A 16283-nucleotide genomic window follows, 5' to 3' on the forward strand; every position below is an offset into this window, starting at 1 on the left:
ATTCTTATACCTTTGGAACTGATACGCATTGTCACCCACACTTGTCTAGGGGTTGCGCATACTTAAACAAAGTCTGTCAAAGTCATCCCTATGTCGCGTCAAATCTAAGTTGGTGTCGCGTCAGTCCAGGCTAAGTCTACATTTCGCGTCGCGTCCATATAAGGTCTATGTCGTGTCAAGTCCTATGTCTAAAGCCCATTTGAATATGCATATACGCATTACAAACGACAAACTTCTTTGAACAAGTTTTAAACGACTTTTATAAAGAAACAACTTTTGCAAAGCCTATGTGTTTCCTCATTCGAGGTCCATGTGATAATTGCTTACGTGCATATGTGTTTATGTTCTGTTTGCATATTAGATTGCATTCTTGTGTGGCTAATATCCATGCAGGTAAGTATCAGAAGCAGTGCTCGCTCCGACTGGGGGCTTCACCCAAGTCTTCATTGTCCCCAGCGCAGCAGTATTTTGCAGTATTGCTCAGCCAAGATTTCTTCCATGACGATCAAGACGTTCCTAGTCGTCAAAATATTTGTCCCCAGCGCAGCAGTATTTTGCAGTATTGCTCACTCAAGATTTCTTCCATGGCGATCAAGATGTTCCTAATCGTCAATATATTCCCCAACAAGAGTTCGCTTGAGACCGACGCAAGCAGATTCAACCTCAAGTTTTTGCCAGAGTTCGCTTGAGACCGACGCAAGCAGATTCAACCTCAAGTTTTTGCCAGAGTTCGCTTGAGACCGACGCAAGCAGATTCCCCAGCAGTTTCTACCGACGTCCTGCTACCTTCGATATTTTTGTTTCCACACAGAGTTCGGCAATGGTGTTGTTCTCCAGAAGTTCCCAAACCAGTGCCTCCTTCCTTAGGTTCGTAAACCCAAAGTTAGGATTCTTACCCCTAGATTCTTAGATCCCAAAATGGCCTCCTTTAGGTTCATAAACCTTTAAGCTCCCACACCAACATCCTTAGGTTCATAAACCCACAAATCCTTTTGGAGTTCTCATACCTCAGAAAGCTTAAACGCACGTGTTTAAAACAAGAATTAGTAACCCAGTAGTTCCTAAACTTAACCCTAGGATCCCCAATCCTCTTAGGTTCACAAGCCTTTAAATTCTCATACCAGCCGTTCTTTTAGGTTCGTACACCCAGATTCACACACATAGCTTCTTTTAAGTTCCCAAACTCCATAGAGTTCATACACTTCTACCCTTAGGATCATATTCCTTTAGGATCACCTTTTCCCTTTAGGATCATAATCCTTTAGAGTCACCTTTTCCCTTTAGGATCACATCCTTTAGGATCACACTTCAATAGAGTTCCTATACCCAGCCTTCGGTTTACCCCTTAAGTTGAACTTATATTTGACCTCCTTCCCGACGATGCTTTCCTTTAGGGCCCCATACCCTAGCACAATCCTTATATATCTTTTAGGTCTTACCCTTAGCTCCTACGCTTAACCTTAGCTCCTACGCACCTCCGGAAGCATCTCGAGAAAGAAGTCTCAGGTATGGTCTCTTCTTATGGCTGGCGAGCCTCCTCACGTAGTCTAATGGACTTTAAACGACCCTCCCCGATATTCGACAGACTCTAAAATGTTCCCGACGACAGGTCCTTGGTTCAGACCCCTTGAACCGCCTCGCGTCGCCATAGTCGTCAGGTTGTAATCTTCGATTGACCTGATGGCTATACTTTGACTTTCGCCTTGTCCAAGCCTCAGTCAAAGTGGGGGCTCTGTTGACACCTCGTTTCTGCACCTCCCGCAAACCACCCGGTGATGATTGGGCCGCATGTTTGATACGCGGAACGATTTGTGACAGTTCATAAGTTTATCGTCAAGTGATTGCTCAAATATTAATGTCGACCTCTTAGTTATCATCTACGTCCCGATACGGTCGTTTTGGCAGTAATTAGAGTACATTCGGAGTCCGGGTCAAAAACCGTCTCCATTTTCTGATAACTGTTAAATCCCGAGTCGAATGTTCGGAATGTTAGGATATTTCTATTCCATATTTCATAAATTTTATCTTTTGGCAAATAATATCCCGTAATATTCATAAGATAATCGAATTATTTCCGTCCTACCATAACTCAAACGCGGAAATCTTTCTTCAAAGAGAGGAAACCTCCTGGGAATAGACGCAAGCAGTCTTGCGCCTCTTCCAAGAGACGCAGTGGTCGCCGCGCCTCTTCCCGTGCCCTTCTTTGCATGTTTTACGTATCTTTTTCATATCTTTCCGAGATTCACTTCCAAAGAGTCTCTGAAACCCTATTCCTTCACGTGATTAGTATAAATAGGAGCTTTCGTTCCTCATATTTCTCACGCGAGTGTCCGCCCTTCTCTTCTCCCTTTGCATTCTAGACTTTGTTCTTACTAATTGGCGCCTACGTGCTTGGACTTTCGACCACGTAAGCTCGGATCTTTCCGGGTACCAGCCTCTCCGTTGCATGACCGACCAATTTGACCAACTACACAATAATCAATCTAATTAATCAATCGTTTTCCTCTTACGAGGGCACTCTCTTTGCATTCGCGTCGAGCATCACTAGTCGATATCTTAGTTCATCTCGTTTCGTCAACATGTAAGTCTGAGGGTGTATAATCCTTATTTATTTATTGTATTTCATTTATCGTATCGCCATTGTAAGATTTATGTCGAAAACACCATTAAAACCGATTGCTAAAACCGTCTTTAAAATCTCTTTTTACGGATTTCCAGTAGACAGACGAAGAGAAAGGACGCAGCAACTGATGCGCCTCTTCGAAGGAGCGCAGTTCCTGCTGCGCCTCTTCGTGAGGGCCGCCGCAGATTCTTGCTTCTTTTCTTCTTCCTTCGTCCTCTCGTGTTTCCGTCTTTCTTATTTGTTTTCATATGTTTGTTTGTTAATTCGTCTTGATGTCGTAGCATATAATTCACATGTATTATAATCATTCATCATTAATATGTTTAATTCATTAAATCCGACTTAAATCCTAAATAATCCATATTTACGGGTTTTCGTCATTAAATTCAAACCCGGATTTTAGAGATTCAATTTGTTCATATTGAGTTTCTGGGATTCGCCGTTGATATAATTTTCATCTGTTTATTCGCATGTTCGTCGCATGTTCGTTGTATATCCGTCATAGTTAGCCTAATTGATTTATTTCAATAGAGGACTCATTAATGTTTTCGTCATAATTTCATGTAATAATTCGTTTGTATCCGTATCGTTCATGTTTATCGCTTTTATGGCCATCATTCACATGTAATTAATCTGTCAATCACTTCCATCCGAGTAAATATTATCAATCATCCTTTAAATTTACCAATCGACATTAACGATTTGCAGTTCCGGCTTCACAGCCAGAACTCACCACTTGGAAAGACGCAAAGAATCGGCGCGCGCCTCTTCCGGAGGGCGCGATCTCGCTGCGCTGTTCCAGGATGAGTTCTGTCCCTGAACTCCGTTTCTGCCTTGACCTAGTTTAATTAGTCTACGTATTAATCGACTATTATTCGTATTATCACCTTCTGTTCTGTTCGTTTATTTTTACTTCTTCTTTTATTCTTTTTCTCAAATCATCCGTTTTAGCGGTATTTTCGACATAAATCGCCTAATCCTTTGTAATTAATGTAATTTTCATTATTGTAATTCATAGTTATTGTATTTCTTTTATCATTTGTATGTTTTCACATGTAATTGAATGTTAAATCCCAACTTCGACCCAATTGTATGCTAATTAATTGTTCACCGACTTAGTTAAATTCTCACATGATAGGATTAATCTATGGATGTTGCATTGCATGCATACAATCGACGATATATCGAGTACGAATAACTTCCCTAATCATTAGTAGAGGCCGCTATCGAGGCGGGCGGGATTAGGTGTTCGATCAAAAGAGCTTCCTAATACGTACCCTCACCCCTTACCCGGATCTCGTGAGCACCCGTGTTCATTGGCATCCACGAGAGTCATTCTAGACATAGAATGCTAAGGGTAACGATTGCTTAGTGTTCATGTCACTACTTTGTGTCTTGACATGACATGAGGTATTCGAACGGTTCCAATTTCCCATAAAAATTGGTGGCGACTCCATACAAAATGCAAACGCTTGTTTTCGCTTCTCACCAAGCGCCCCCGTGGGCGGCCCGCTGTCCACAATAATAACTTCCGTCACTTTTCTTTAAACATTTTAAAACCTAATTACTTTCATAAAGAGAAATCAAACTACGTTCTTTGCATCAATCGCATTATTGGCAAATCCCGGAGCTTGGAAGGTCGGATTTTACCTTTCTTTATACCGTTGTGATCCTTGCGTCGAGGGTAAGATCTACGTACCGTTTTTATAGCGTTTCGTTAAAGTTGGTTAAACCCTAATATTGGGATTTGGGGGTTTTGTTGTATTTTGTGATTGGTAGTTATTATATGTTTGTATGTTAGGAGGAGGATTCGTAGAGGAAGCGTTTTGATATCGGTTTGTGAGATCGTCACCGATTGTGTTGTGCTTTCCGGTAGGGTTTCCCTACTCGTATTAGTCCCATAATGCATTGTTGGTGTTGTGTAATTGCTTATTATTATCGTATTGGTTTTATGACGGTTGTTGATTGATTCTTGTTGATGGTTGTGATTGTTTGTCTCTCGGTTCTCGAGATGCATTCGGTGAGTGGAGTCACTTGCAGGAGTGGCTTCACGCCCTAGTTTCGCCCTCCGTGGAACCCGCCACGGGAGGGGATGTGCACATTAATGGGACGGGGTTATCGCTCGGTATGATGAGCGGGGATTTGGTGGGTACGATCGCGGTCCCCCATCGGCGTGGTCGGGTCCGGTGGGATCGGTGACGGAGATTGATTGGAGTGGGTGATTGTGTGTGATTGTTTGAGTGTGTTGTTTCTTTGATCTTTGTTGATTATATAAATTGTGTGATTAGTACTGACTCCGTTTAACGTTTTAAAAACTGTGGTGATCCATTCGGGGATGATGAGCAGTTATTGAGCAGGTATGAGTCGAGTTACTGGGATAGCTGGGATGTGCTACCGTCTGATGATAGTAGTCTTCCCCTGTAGCTTAGTAGTTTAATAAACATTTCGGTTAGCTGATTAGACAGTCGTTTTGAGAACATGTATTCGTATTTTGGTTTTGGTTTTGGATTTTAACCTTTCGCTAAAGTATTACTATTTAAATGTTGTTTCGTTATTGTCTATTTGATTATCATTGCCTCGGGTAACCGAGATGGTAGCATCCTTATACCTGAGTGGTCTTGGTAAGGCACTTGGAGTATTGGGGTGTTACAAGGACAACGTTCTTTTGAAAGTGTCTCCTATGCGCGGGGTCATGAGATTTGGGAAGAAAGGGAAGCTGAGCCAGAAGTTTATCGGACCATATGAGATTTTGGATCGTGTGGGTGAGGTTGCTTACCAGTTAGCTTTACCAGCTGCTTTGGATAGAGTGCATAATGTGTTTCATGTGTCTCCGCTGCGGAAGTATGTGAGTGATCCTTCACATGTGTTAGATATAGAGAACATCGAGCTGGATGAGTCCTTGTCTTATCTTGAGGTGTCGAAACAGATTCTTGATCGCAAGGTTAGGAAAACTAGACATGGGGAAACGATGTTGCTTAATGTTCTTTGGTCTAACCATGAGGTTGAGGAGGTTACTTGGGAGGCGGAGGAGGCTATGAGGGAGCGGTATCCGTCTCTTTTTGATCAGGTATGTGTGGTTACAGGGACGTAACCATGTTTCTTTTAAGGGGGTAGGAGATGGTCGTATAGAGTTTTTGTATGTTTTATGTTGGTTTTAGTACATTTAGTAGTTGTCTTGAGTTGAGTTGAGTGTTATTTTGGGAGGTGGTTTTGAGTTTTGTTTTAAGTTTTGGTCATGTTGTTGTGTCGGGAGGAAGTTAGTATGTTTTGTTTTTGTTTATGAGTTGAATTTCGGGGACAAAGTTCTTTTTAAGGAGGGAAGACTGTAATACTACGGTTTTATGTGTCTATGGGTACTCTATTGAGTGGAGCTTACTCTGTCAAGTATGTAGTCTTTGACGCAAAACAGTAGACTGTCTGTAGGGTACTCTATCGAGTAAGTTGGGGACTCAATCGAGTAAGGGTCACTCGATCGAGTAAGTCACTTACTCGATCGAGTAAGGGTTACTCGATCGAGTGTGTTTTACGGGATAAGTTTGACGGGTTTTGTTAATAATGCGAGATTAATATAAAAGGGTTTGTCATTATTTCTTAAACATCTTTTCAACATCCTAAATATTTCAAGAGACGATTAGAGGTTACGTGCTTTGCTTCTCTCGCATTATTGGCAAATCCCTAAGCTAAGTTCGTCGGATCATCTTGTTCTTTACACCGTTGTGATCATCGTGTCAGGGGTAAGTTGCTTGTATAATTTATGTTGTGTTTCGTTGAGTTTCTTTAAAACCCTAATGGGGTATTGTTGGGGGTATTGGGTGATTTGTATGGTTGTGGTGGTAATTGTATGTATGCATGTTATAGGAGGAGGATTCGTAGAGGAGACTTTCTGATTAGCTGCTAGATCATCTGTGGTGATTGCTATCTCAGGTAGGGTTTCCCTACTCAGTATTGGTTACATAGCATTGTTGTTGTTGATTCTTTATCGTATTGGCATTGGTTTTGGTAATTGTTGTTTGTATAAGGTGATTGTTGTATAACTGTCTGTGATCTTCGGGGTGCGTCCCTGACTGAGTGAAGTCACTTGCGGGAGTGGCTTCATGCCCTTCATTCACCTTCTGTGGAACCCGCCACAGAAGGGATGTGCACATTAATGAATATGGGTTTATCGCTAGGATGGGATGAGCGGGGCTTAGGTGGGAATGGCTGCGGTCCCCCACTAACGACGAGGAGTACTTATTGTGATGGGTACTCTGGCAGGACTACACACTCAGTCTGTAGTTAGGTGTGTGGAGATGAGATGTAGTTGTGCTGATTGAGTTGTTTGTAATACTGTTTCATTGCAGCTGTTGTTCTATGTAATCAGTACTGACCCCGTTTAATTGTTTTAAAAACTGTGGTGATCCATTCGGGGGTGGTGAGCAGTTGTTGAGCAGGTATGATGGCTTACACGAGGGATAGCTGAGATGGAGTCATCGCATATCGTAGAGTCTTCCGCTATGTCATGAACTAGTTGTTTTTAGTCGTTTGGATTTTGAGAACATTTGTATTTCTTTTTATCAGTTTTGGATTTGAATTGTATCACTTAAACTTTATTATTATTTAAGTACATTTTGTTATTGTTCATTTGATTATCATTACCTCGGGTAACTGAGATGGTAGCACTTCTATGCCTTAAGTGGTCCTGGTAAGGCACTTGGAGTATGGGGGTGTTACAAACAGTGCAGATACTGTTTGGTAGTCTAGACCTTCTGCCGTGTCGTCTTCCCCTGCAGCGGAGATGCCACGTTTAGACAAAGGTAAAGAGAAAGTCGCAGACCCGCTTATTGTTACCAGAATTCCTTATCCGAGACGGCTGAAAGATGCTAAGGTCGAGCGACAGTACGGTAAATTTGTGGTTGTGGTCAAGATTCTTCAGGTGACCGTTCCTTTTACTGAACTAATTACCCAAGTACCTTCTTATGCAAAATTTATGAAAGATATTTTGACGCGTAAGGGAGAGCTGAGTGAATTCGAGACTGTTGCATTTATGGAAGAGTCTAGTAATTTAATCCTTAATAAAGCTCCACCTAAAATGAAAGACCCGGGTAGTTTCTCTATTACCTATACTATAGGAAATGAAGTGATAGATAAGGCTCTCTGTGATTTAGGAGCCAGTGTCAGTATCATGCCCTAGTCTGCAAGAAACTTAATATGGGTCACCTTAAATTGACTAATATCACCCTCCAGATGGCTTATAGATCGGTTAGACAACCTTTAGGTATCCTAGAAGACGTGCCTGTTAAAGTAGGCAAGTTCTTTATACCAGTAGACTTCATTGTCTTAGACATAGCTGAGGCTACCCGGACCCCAATTATACTAGGAAGACCATTTTTTTGTACAGCTGGGGCTATTATTGATGTCAAACAAGGGCGTTTGACTCTTGCAGTGGGGGATGGCGCCATCACTTTTAGTTTGCCAGGTACACTTGATAGACCAATGATAGAGGATACTTGTTATTCAGTTGATATCGTTGATGAGTCTGTTTATGAGTTCTGGTCGGATTCCTTGATTAAGGATCCACTGGAAGCTTTGACGTTGCTAGATGAGTGTGCAGATAACCAGGAAAACAATGACGCTGTGTTGGATTTGCTTGAGCTGCAATAGATGAGCGTGAACTCACCGACGCTGAAGGAGAGAGGGTAGAACAACTGGTAAATACTCTCTGCACTATGGTAAAGGTACCTGAGCGTAAGCCTCTTCCTTCTCATCTCAAATATGCATTTTCAGATGGTACTGAGCAATATCCAGTCATTGTTAGTATCAAATTGGATGATAAGCAGCTGACCGCTTTGTTAGTTGTTCTTAAGAAAAACGGGAAAGTAATGGGTTATTCATTAGCTGATATTCAGGGCATCAGTCCTGACATTTGTATGCACAGAATTGAGCTAGAGGAAGATCACAAACCTTGTAGACAAGGTCAACGCGGGCTGAATCAGAAGATGCAAGATGTTGTGATGGCTGAGGTAATGAAGCTACTAGATGCAGGTATTATCTACTCTGTTGGTCATTCTAAATGGGTGAGTCCAGTTCAGGTGGTTCCTAAGAAAATAAGAACTACTGTGGTTAAGAATGATAAAAATGAATTGATACCTACTAGAGTAGTAACTGGTTGGCGGATGTGCATAGACTACAGACAACTAAATGCCGCCACAAAGAAAGATCATTTTCCCCTTCCTTTCATTGATCAGATGGTAGAAAGGTTAGCCTCTCATAAGTTTTTCTGTTATTTAGATGGATATTCAGGGTTCTTTCAGATCCCTATTCATCTGGATGATCAGGAAAAGACTACTTTTACTTGCCCTCAAGGTGTTTTTGCTTATCGTAGAATGCCTTTTGGTTTGTGTAATGCCCCTGCCACCTTTCAAAGGTGAATGATGGGGATATTTTCTGAGTATATAGAGTCTATTATGGAGGTCTTTATGGACGATTTTAGCGTCTATGGAAGTGATTTTGATAATTGTCTGTCTAACCTTAATAAAGTGTTGCAGCGCTGCATTAAGGTTAACCTTGTGCTTAACTGGGAGAAGTGCCACTTTATGGTCAACGAGGGAGTTGTCTTAGGGCACCTGTTTTTTGATAGGGGCATCGAGGTGGATAAGGCAAAGGTGCAAGTGATTCAACAATTGCCTCCTCCTGTTAATGTTAAAGGAGTGAGGAGTTTCCTTGGTCATGCCGGTTTTTATCGCCGGTTTATTAAGGACTTTTCAAAAATTTCTAAACCACTTACACAACTATTGCTTAAGGATGCCCCATTTGTATTTAGTGATGAGTGTCTTTCTGCTTTTAACAGGTTAAAGCAGGCCTTGATTTCAGCACCGATTATCCAGCCCCCTAACTGGGAGCTGCCATTTGAGATTATGTGCGATGCTAGTGATTATGCACTAGGAGCGGTGCTAGGCCAACCGAAAGACAAAGATTTGAGCGCAATTTATTATGCGAGCCAAACTCTGGATGAGGCTCAAGTGAAGTATACGACCACTGAGAAGGAGTTATTAGCTGTGGTTTATGCGCTGGAGAAATTTCGTTCTTATTTGATAGGGTCAGAAGTCACTGTTTTTACTGACCTTGCAGCGCTGAGACACCTTCTTACTAAGAAGGAAGCTGAGCCACGACTGTTGAGATGGATACTCCTTCTCCAAGAATTTGATCTGCAAATCAAAGATAAGACGGGTGCCGAGAATGTAGTAGCTGATCATCTGTCGCGATTGCCGCAGTAGGAGGGAGAGGATCCTCTACCTATTGATGATTCTTTTCCCGATGATTCCTTATTTGCTGTTTTTACGAACACTAACCATGATCCATGGTATGCAGATTTGGCTAACTATGTTGTCAGTGGCGAGCTGCCACCTGACCTGTCTTATCAGCAGAGGAAGCGATTTCTCTATAATGCTAAGTAATACTTCTAGGATGATCCTTATTTATTTAAGGAGTGTGTAGATGGTCTCTACAAACGGTGTATTCTGCAGTGGAAGACCAAAGCAATCTTAGAAGGCTGTCATTCATCCTCTTATGGTGGTCACCACGGTCTATCGCGAACCGTGGCTAAGGTACTTCAATCTGGTTTTTACCGACCTACTTTATTTGCCAATGCTAAAGTGTTTGTTTCAGCTTGTGATGCTTGCCAACGCTCTAGGAATATATCTAAGAGACATGAAATGCCACAAAATGGCATTCTGGAGGTCGAGGTTTTTGATGTCTGGGGCATTGATTTCCAAGACCATTCCCATCTAGTAAAGGTAACAAGTATATATTGGTAGCTGTAGACTATGTGTCTAAATGCCAAGACTGTGATTAAAATGTTTAAAAAGACTATTTTTCCCCGATTTGGTGTCCCTAGGGTCGTCATAAGTGATGGGGAATGCACCTTAAAGAAAAGAAACTTACATCTATATTGTCTAAAGTCGGTGTCCAACATCGTCGTGATTTGGGGTATCATCCCCAAACTAGTGGGCAGGTTGAGGTCTCTAATAGGGAACTAAAAGAGATTTTGGCTAAGGTGGTTTCTAAATCACAGAAGGATTGGAGTCTTAAATTAGATGACACATTATGGGCATATCGGACTGCCTTTAAAACACTGATTAGTGCATCACCATATCAATTGGTTTATGGGAAATCCTACCATTTACCTGTTAAGTTAGAGTGTAAGGCTTGGTGGGCCATTCGTGAACTAAACTATGATCCTAAGTTGTGTGGTCAGAACCGTTTATTGCAGCTACACGAGCTGGAGGAGTTTAGGCTAAATGCCTATGATAGCTCACGCATCTACAAAGAGAAAGCGAAGACATGGCACGATAAAAGGATCATACCTCGAGAATTCCATGTCAGGCAGAAGGTGTTGTTGTTTAATGCTCGACTGCGCTTGTTTCCTGGTAAGCTGAAGTCCAGATGGAGTGACCCTTATACAGTGACTGCTGTCACTAAGTTTGGGTATGTCGAATTAGAGAATTCCGAGGGGGAGAGATTTAAAGTAAATGGCCAATACGTGAAGCATTACTATGAAGCAAATGACTTTGTTGGCAAAGTTGAAGTTCTCTACTTCGACAATCCTGATGAACCAGATAATTGAAGTCAAAAGGTCGTGCGGGACCTCTTAAACCTACGCTATTCGGGAGGGAACCCGGCTTGTGATTTGTTGTACTTTTGTTAAGACTTTTAGTTATTTTGTGCGCTTTAGTTGTTAGTTTTGCAAATAATAGGCTGAACATTTAAGCTATTTTGTCAGTCCCGTAGAATTTTTGTTGCGTTTTTGCAGGAATCTAACGTGGACTGTTCGATCGAGTACTTATTGTCCTCGATCGAACACTTTTGCTGCTCAATATACTCTATCGAACATCCCTTCTCGATCGAGTACTTACAAAAGAGGACATCTCGATCGAGAGCTTTACTTCCTCGAACGAGCAGCTTTGCTGCCTATTTTACTCGATCGAACACTTTATCTTTCTGATCGAGTCCTTCTGCTTTGATTCGCGTGCTGCGATGTTAATGGCCTATTTGTGACCTCCCATGTTGTTGGTCGGTTTGGGGAGGTCCCCACTTCACGATTATCTTGTAAGTTTTCCAAGCTTACACTCTTCTTTTCTCTTCAGTTTGCATTTCCTTTCCCTATTTTTGGTACAATAAGGGCATTGTACGGTTTGGTTTGGGGAGGTATGCATTCATATCTGTGTCTGCATGTTGCTTTTATTGCATTTCAGTTTGCATGTTTATTTATTTTCGCATGCATTATTTTTTTTAATTACAAAAATCTCATAAAACTAAAAAAAAAATTCACATTTTATTTTGCATTTCGGTTGAGTCGGAACGTTTAACTTTTATGCTACTTTGAGTCTTTTACCCTTGCCTTGCACGTTTTTAACATTTTTGTTGGCATGATAATGTGCATAATGTACGAGTTTTTTATTTAAACTTATCTGAACGAATAGACTTGACTCTCTTATTGGCAAGCTACATATACATTATAAGATTTAGAGCCTGATAAAGTGGTGACATTTATAACCATTTTCATATAGGATGTGAGTAGTACTCGTTATAAGACATGTAACATCAATTTGCACGTACATGACATTCTTTTCTCGGTACCTGTATGAATTCGGTTTCCGGTGGTGACACGCGTGGGGAGGTAACTTACAACCCTTCTTTCATTATTACCCATTAACTTCACATTAGCCAAATTTGCCTTTTTGACCTAACTACATCTAAAATTTAGCCTGCCCTGTCAAGCTAGTTGCGTGGTTACTGTGGGTATGCTATTATCCATGTCAGATTTGGTTCGCTTTGAAAGATTTGAAGTTGGTAGTGAATGAAAAAAGAAGAAAAATGAAATGAGAAAAAAATGAAAAAGAAAGAAAAAGAAAAATCACATGGAAAAAGTTCCTGCTATGACTCTCATGTTTATCATTATTTTTTATGGGGAGTCTTTTGTTGATTTGAGTGATGTTTTGCCACAATGGCACGGTTTTACGTTTTGTGTTGAGTAATGAAGCGGGATGAGTTGATCATTTGGTTATGGTTGTACTAGCTTGACTTTACCTCCACCTATCCAAATCTATTTTGCCCCTTCTTACCCAATAACCTCACCTCACATTATATGTAAGTCCTCGGCATGTGTCTTGGTCCTGATTGGTTGGAGTGCATATGTACAGTCAGTAGAAATCGGTTTCATGTCAGCTGCATGCATGTTCTTATAGGTCGAGTTAGGTGAATGTCTTTACTTCTCTTTTTCTCATACAATTATACTCACCTTGTGCTTAATTTGTGCGATAAGCGACCCGTGAGAGTCCGATATATTTGAGTCTTGCAAGGTCGACGATTCGATAGTTTAAAGCATTGATTTAATTCGTTTGCACTTGCCTTTCGCCACTTTGTTAGTTGTTGCATTAAATTGGCTTGGGTGGACGATTTGTAGCTGATAAGTTGGTCCCGTTCCATTAGTTGTCTTTAGCTGCATTTATAGTTTGCTTGGGGACAACCAAAGGTTTGGTTTGGGTAGATTTGATGCGTGTATTTTATATATGGTTTTTCCCTTATATTTACACGCATTTCTGTGTTTTTTATGTAGTGATTAGCTACAAATGCCCCCGAATAGTCTACTTTGGTTTGTCTTGTATTAATTGCAGGTTGTAACGCCCTGACATTTTAAGATAAAATAAGGAATACAAAAGTAACCTTTTTATTTATTAACAGTGTTTACAGAAGTGAAAGAAAACAGAAAAGTTGACCAAGGCGCTACCGCCGTATTTCCTCTACAGGAAATACAAGGCTATAATCTTAACTATTAACTTAACACTTGGATGATTATACTATACAAGTCTGTCTTATTACACATTATTTTTAATACAGCATCAATTCCTTCCCACATTCTTACTCCCGCATTTCCTCAGCACAAAAACCTGAAAAGAAATATGAAAGTAACGGATTAGCCAACAACAGGCTGAGTATAACTCCGGTTCCCTACAATGGCCTTACGTTCCATTATTTTATTTATTATTATTTTTATTCTTCTCATATGAGTCTCTCAAGAATACATATTATGGAACAGAGAGAATACTGTAAAAAAAAATTGATATAAATTCCTTACTTCTTATATACATCATAATCATACCGGCTTACCATTACTGAAAACAGACTTATTACGGAGCCAAAACTCCTCCAGCCTAAGTCCACTTTTGTGTACATAGTATAAGAAATCCGGGTCTGAGACCCATCTCTGCCTTTGCCGGATAACATAATTAACGTTCATATGGGGCCATACTTTCCCCTCCCCTCTTTGTTTATATGAGGTCATACTTTCCCCTCTTCCTTCTATGCACATAGGACAGAATAATGTCGTCTCTATCCAATAATCGTATCCCGAATGCTATATTTGGCCAATGATGCATTATAACGAAAGTACCCTTATCACAGTCATAACTTTATAAGACGGTAAATAATATGACATGTGGGCAGTATAACAATTATAAGATGAAATTAACAATAAAATTAATATAACATGTTATTTCTAATATCTTATTTCAAATGTAAACAATTACTTATATCGACGAAGGGTCCCGAAATCATACCTTATTCTCTTAATATCGGTAATTATGGGTGACAAATAATTTGGTAAGTGTGCGTTGACCTTTCTTCTATGTTGGTGTGTCTTTTTTTTTTATTCATAAAATGGTGAAGAGTTGGGCTATTTATTGTGGTATATGTCGGTCTAAATTGTCCTTGTAAGCAGTTTAATTTGGTAAGTGCTTACGCACTATACTTAGGATAGAGATTTCTTATTTGTTTTTGCTTCTTTTTGTTAAAAGGATAACTATAACCATATTTGTCCATTATTCAAAACATGCCCATAAGATGAGTAGTGTGTATATGAATTAAGGTTATTATGTACACATATAATAAGTCAGCGTTTATCCTTCTCGCTATTTTTTTTTTCGGGATATTACACTCTACCCTCCTAATAATAAGTTTCGTCCCGAAACTTGTAATAACTTCCCATATCTGAATTACCTTATTTATTGGAACAAAGGAGGGTATTTGTCTTTCATCTCCTGTTCTACTTCCCATGTTGCTTCTGTTTCATCATGACGGGACCAAAGAACTTTCACCAATGGAACTTGTTACGGAGGACTTTCTCTTTGTAATCAAAGATTTGAATTGGTAGTTCCTCATAACTTAGATCTTCCATAACTTGTAACGATGGTATGGTAATCACATGACTAGGATCAGAGATATATTTCTTTAACACGGAGATGTGGAAAATGTCATGAATTTTTGATAGCTCTATCGGAAGAAGTAATCGATATGCCACATCTCCCACTCGCTCTATTATTTCAAATGGCACTATATACCTTGGGCTTAACTTTCTTTGCTTTCCAAATTGTACCACTCCTTTTGTAGGTGATACTTTTAAAAATACTGAATCACCTTCCTGAAATTCTAAGAGTCGTCTTTTTAAGTCGGCATAACTCTTTTGACGACTTTGAGCAGTTCTTATTTTCTCTCTTATGATTCTTATTTTATCCGTAGTTTCTTGAATCAAATCAGGTCCGATGATCTTAGCTTCATCTATGTCACTCCAACATAACGGTGTTCTGCACTTTTGTCCATATAAAGCTTCATAAGGAGCCATACCGATACTAGCATGGTAACTATTATTATAAGAAAATTCTATTAAGGGTAAGTGTTTCTCCCATGAGCCTTGAAATTCCAAAATACATGCTCTTAACAAGTCCTCTAACGTTTGTATTGTTCTTTCACTTTTACCATCTGTCTGTGGGTGAAAAGCAGTACTATAGTTAAGTTGAGTTCCCAATGCTGCTTGAAAGCTTTTCCAAAACTTAGCTAGGAAATTTGTATCCCTATCTGAAATAATTGTTTTAGGAACTCCATGTAATCTTACTATTTCCGTTATGTATTTCGTAGCTAACTGCTCTGAATTCCATGAGGTCTTAGTGGCTAAAAAATGAGCACACTTGGTTAATTTATCCACTATTACCCATATTTCATTCATTCCTTGTGACGTTGTAGGCAATCCTGTTACGAAGTCCATTGTAATGGATTCCCATTTCCATATAGGAATATCTAACGGTTGTAAAAGGCCGCCCTGTCTCTGATGTTCGATCTTTACACGTTGACATGTTAAACATTTCATGACAAACTCGGCTATCTCTTGTTTCATATTACTCCACCAAAACATATGTCAAACATTTCTGTACATCTTATTTCCTCCGGGATGTATCGAATATCGGGAGTTATGTGCTTCATCCAATATTTTCTTTTTAAGGGTTTGATACCGTCGTAGAGTACCAAAGATAAATTTATAAATCCAAACTACTACTATAGCTAGTGGCAGTTAGGGTCGAACCACGGAGAGGCGATGCAATTAATAGTTGTCTAATTTTAGTCTAAAGTAACAAATGAGTGGGGGTTTGTTTTGAGTGAAACTATAACTAAAGGCAATAAATGAACGATAAAAGAACTGGATAAAATCAAATATTAAAAGGGTGCTAAGATGGTCGGTTCACTGTAGTTTCCGCGGCAGTAAACTAAGTAAGTCTGAGATAATCACATGAGACGGGAAAATAAGAAGTCCTCTCGGTCCATTCTTAACAGGTAGCATCTTTCGATCTAGCTA

The sequence above is a fragment of the Silene latifolia genome, chromosome 6, assembly GCF_048544455.1.
Source record: "Silene latifolia isolate original U9 population chromosome 6, ASM4854445v1, whole genome shotgun sequence".
Lineage (NCBI taxonomy): Eukaryota > Viridiplantae > Streptophyta > Magnoliopsida > Caryophyllales > Caryophyllaceae > Silene > Silene latifolia.